We start from the raw sequence: 5000 nt of genomic DNA on the forward strand, positions 1-5000 counted from the left end.
GGCGTCCGATACCGAGCCATCAGCATGTCGGTCCCCATGCGCGTTGCACTCGCACTCGCACTCGCAAAAACGTGGGGCAAATATATTACGCGGAAGAGTTATAACAGACCGAGCCCCACTGCATGGGGGGAGTCTTTGTCACTAATGTACACAGATAGAACATTGTGGACTGGAACCAGATTACCCGTACACACGGCGCTGATTAGTAATCAATGCAGAGCCATCAAACTACAGAAAATATATACAACTGTCCGTATACATGCTGAAAGAGTCTGCCCACAATGGGAACCACACGTCAGCCAGACACTCTGATCACGCACCACTCTCTGCTTCTAACAGGCGCACATACAATATGTAAGCACCAGCATGGAACAACATCCAGTGCATCCTCTCCGCCACATTACACAATCCACACTATCACAACCAGACCAGGAGGTCCATGCGGAAAATAGAATATCCCACCCTTTCGACATCCACCATTGCGCAGATAAGGCACCAACACCCACACATGTCCTATACAACGGTGCACCCAACATCACAATAGTACCTCCTGTCACAGCGCACAAACAATGACATGAGTCAAAGACACAGGTCTGACACAAGCATAGAATTGGAGCGCCGCCTCTAATAAGCCAAAGGTGCATCCTGACGTGACAAATCTCATCATGTCACAAGCATTCACTTACTATAATCACTATCAACGAACCTGCCGCCCCGCCCCCCCCCCCCCCCCCACACCTTTCCTTACAACAACGTGTAACCTAACCTAACCCATGTTGTACCTTAACCTAACCCATGTTGTACCTTAACCTAACCCATGTTGTGCCTTAACCTAACCCATGTTGTGCCTTAACCTAACCCATGTTGTCCCCTAACCTAACCCAAGTTGTCCCCTAACCTAACCCATGTTGTCCCTTAACCTAACCCATGTTGTGCCTTAACCTAACCCATGTTGTGCCTTAACCTAACCCATGTTGTCCCCTAACCTAACCCATGTTGTCCCCTAACCTAACCCATGTTGTGCCTTAACCTAACCCATGTTGTCCCCTAACCTAACCCATGTTGTGCCTTAACCTAACCCATGTTGTCCCCTAACCTAACCCATGTTGTCCCCTAACCTAACCCATGTTGTCCCCTAACCTAACCCATGTTGTGCCTTAACCTAACCCATGTTGTGCCTTAACCTAACCCATGTTGTCCCCTAACCTAACCCAAGTTGTCCCCTAACCTAACCCATGTTGTCCCCTAACCTAACCCATGTTGTGCCTTAACCTAACCCATGTTGTGCCTTAACCTAACCCATGTTGTGCCTTAACCTAACCCATGTTGTCCCCTAACCTAACCCATGTTGTCCCCTAACCTAACCCATGTTGTGCCTTAACCTAACCCATGTTGTCCCCTAACCTAACCCATGTTGTGCCTTAACCTAACCCATGTTGTCCCCTAACCTAACCCATGTTGTCCCCTAACCTAACCCATGTTGTCCCCTAACCTAACCCATGTTGTGCCTTAACCTAACCCATGTTGTGCCTTAACCTAACCCATGTTGTCCCCTAACCTAACCCATGTTGTCCCCTAACCTAACCCATGTTGTCCCCTAACCTAACCCATGTTGTCCCCTAACCTAACCCATGTTGTCCCCTAACCTAACCCATGTTGTCCCCTAACCTAACCCATGTTGTCCCCTAACCTAACCCATGTTGTCCCCTAACCTAACCCATGTTGTCCCCTAACCTAACCCATGTTGTCCCCTAACCTAACCCATGTTGTGCCCTAACCTAACCCATGTTGTGCCCTAACCTAACCCATGTTGTGCCCTAACCTAACCCATGTTGTGCCTTAACCTAACCCATGTTGTCCCCTAACCTAACCCATGTTGTCCCCTAACCTAACCCATGTTGTCCCCTAACCTAACCCATGTTGTCCCCTAACCTAACCCATGTTGTCCCCTAACCTAACCCATGTTGTGCCTTAACCTAACCCATGTTGTCCCCTAACCTAACCCATGTTGTCCCCTAACCTAACCCATGTTGTCCCCTAACCTAACCCATGTTGTCCCCTAACCTAACCCATGTTGTCCCCTAACCTAACCCATGTTGTCCCCTAACCTAACCCATGTTGTCCCCTAACCTAACCCATGTTGTCCCCTAACCTAACCCATGTTGTGCCCTAACCTAACCCATGTTGTCCCCTAACCTAACCCATGTTGTGCCTTAACCTAACCCATGTTGTGCCTTAACCTAACCCATGTTGTCCCCTAACCTAACCCATGTTGTCCCCTAACCTAACCCATGTTGTGCCTTAACCTAACCCATGTTGTGCCGTAACCTAACCCATGTTGTGCCTTAACCTAACCCATGTTGTGCCTTAACCTAACCCATGTTGTGCCTTAACCTAACCCATGTTGTGCCTTAACCTAACCCATGTTGTGCCTTAACCTAACCCACGTTGTCCCCTAACGTAACCCACGTTGTCCCCTAACGTAACCCACGTTGTCCCCTAACGTAACCCACGTTGTCCCCTAACGTAACCCACGTTGTCCCCTAACGTAACCCACGTTGTCCCCTAACGTAACCCACGTTGTCCCCTAACGTAACCCACGTTGTCGCCTATCGTAACCCACGTTGTCGCCTAAACCTGCTCTGTAATTGTTATACGACTCGTTCAATTAGTGTAGTGTTGCCCACCCGCAACCCTCGCAATATAGTTCGCTACTCGCACTGCCCGCTCCCCTGTGTATCGCTTCATGTTAAACACCTTGCAAGTCTTGCTGACTTTCCACATGCTCCTGCTGTACACTGTAATGTGGATGGCAGCAGGGCGTACATGCCGCCCCCCCCCCCCCCCCACCTCTCCCCACGTCCCCACCTTGCCCCCTGCCTTCGCAAGGTGGTTGGTGACAAGTTTGCATGTTCAATGCCCTTCGCATGCGACGTACGCAGGCTACGTTGTGGTGCGGCCTGTGTCAACTGTCCGCTGATGTCGTACGCGTGAACCACAATCTGTACTGCACATTCGTCCTTATGTACTGAATGATACATCGTGGCACATGTGTGACCGTACAACGACTGCGCCCAAAAACGGCGGACCATACAGTGCAAATATTGTGCACGCAGCTACGTGTCGTCTCCCTATGAGAGCTGGATTGCAGTGTGGTACGCCATAGAGACGTGTGGGAGGAACGGACGCCGTGGATGGCGATCAGCATGAGCTGTCTGTTGATGTATTCGGACCTAGTCGTCTCTCCTCACACACCGTGATGGCATGGTGCAGCGCGTTCCATATCTGCGACATGCTACAGAAGCCGGTTGACAGTCGTTCGAGCAATGGACATCGCATACGTACGGGGGCCACCTTCCACGTATTGTCTAGGCGTGCACATTTTGTTGCGTGTATGTGGGCAGACGTAGTGTGGCGTGACACCTGACACAGGCATGCAATAATGGTTGAAGTTGCAAATGGCGATGGACGCCTACGTTTTCTGGTGAAGTTACGCAAATGAAGAAATGGTAACCCGTTGTGGTGCGGTTGTTCTCGCTAGGGGTGAATCGGTGATGGCGACGATAGGTTGAGGTACTAACCGGTTGTTCCAGCGATACCCACCATGCCGACGAAACTGAACGGCATCTGGGTGTGAAGCGATACGCGGCGGTGGCTGGGTGGGACCGTCCCCGGCCGGTGAGGGGGCGCCTCCCGGCGTGCTGGCCGCGCGGTGCGTGGGCGCACGCGCTACAGCCGGCTGGTGGGGGCGGCCAGTGGCAGGCGCGCCGGCCGACGGACGCGGCAGGCGTCGCAGCTGCGCGCCGGCGCACCCTGCGCGCGGCGCCGTGCGGCCAAAGTAGGTCCTCGCGGGCCCGGTGCGAAGCGCGGTGGACATCTGCAGTGTGCTGGTCCGATTGAGGACTGTGTGCGTTGAGGATGCGCCGCCGCCCGGCGCTCGGCGCCGCGACGCCGTCTGCTGCTCGGTCGCCCCAGCGGTTCTCGCTGGTGGTTTGTATCGCAGCTGTGCGGATGTGTTGGCGTGTGCGCTGTGCTGGGAGAGTTCGCTTCGGCACCCAAGTGGGGCTTTTGTCCTTCTGTGGCGCTGGCGTTGGAGCTGCCGGTCACCGTAGGTGGCGCGTGTTGTCTCCCGCCGGCAATGCCACGACAGCACGCTCCCGGGCCTCTGTCGGCAGCGGCAAGCTCAGTTGGGAGCACGGGTGGTCGCACCGAAAGCGTCTACTCGCCTAACTCCGGGCGATTGCGCCTCTCTCGAACCCGACCAAGTACTTGGGACGGCGCTGCGCGCCGCCGGGACCTGAGAGGGTTTCGAGGTGTATTGTGCAGGGGAGCTCAGCCTCCTCCTGTTTGCAGAATGATTGAGCGGACGCTTGCGTGTTCGCGCGGGCCCCCGGGACACACTCCCGGGCGGCCGGCTGCTCAGCTCTAGTTGACGCAGCTCCCTGGTTGATCCTGCCAGTAGTCATATGCTTGTCTCAAAGATTAAGCCATGCATGTCTCAGTACAAGCCGCATTAAGGTGAAACCGCGAATGGCTCATTAAATCAGTTATGGTTCCTTAGATCGTACCCACGTTACTTGGATAACTGTGGTAATTCTAGAGCTAATACATGCAAACAGAGTCCCGACCAGAGATGGAAGGGACGCTTTTATTAGATCAAAACCAATCGGTCGGCTCGTCCGGTCCGTTTGCCTTGGTGACTCTGAATAACTTTGGGCTGATCGCACGGTCCTCGTACCGGCGACGCATCTTTCAAATGTCTGCCTTATCAACTGTCGATGGTAGGTTCTGCGCCTACCATGGTTGTAACGGGTAACGGGGAATCAGGGTTCGATTCCGGAGAGGGAGCCTGAGAAACGGCTACCACATCCAAGGAAGGCAGCAGGCGCGCAAATTACCCACTCCCGGCACGGGGAGGTAGTGACGAAAAATAACGATACGGGACTCATCCGAGGCCCCGTAATCGGAATGAGTACACTTTAAATCCTTTAACGAGTATC

General features: G+C 53.6%; 1 non-coding gene across 1 annotated transcript in view; it reads left to right on the forward strand.

Annotated features, from left to right (window-relative positions):
• Nucleotides 1-4439: 4439 nt before the first annotated feature.
• LOC124732218 overlaps nucleotides 4440-5000 on the forward strand; it is a 1909-nt gene continuing 1348 nt past the window's right edge. Inside the window, exon 1 of the ribosomal RNA XR_007008615.1 lies at nucleotides 4440-5000. This exon is cut by the window's right edge and continues 1348 nt beyond it. This is a non-coding gene — a ribosomal RNA (small subunit ribosomal RNA).

Source organism: Schistocerca piceifrons, unplaced genomic scaffold (genome assembly GCF_021461385.2).
Source record: "Schistocerca piceifrons isolate TAMUIC-IGC-003096 unplaced genomic scaffold, iqSchPice1.1 HiC_scaffold_133, whole genome shotgun sequence".
NCBI classification, from domain to species: Eukaryota; Metazoa; Arthropoda; class Insecta; order Orthoptera; family Acrididae; genus Schistocerca; species Schistocerca piceifrons.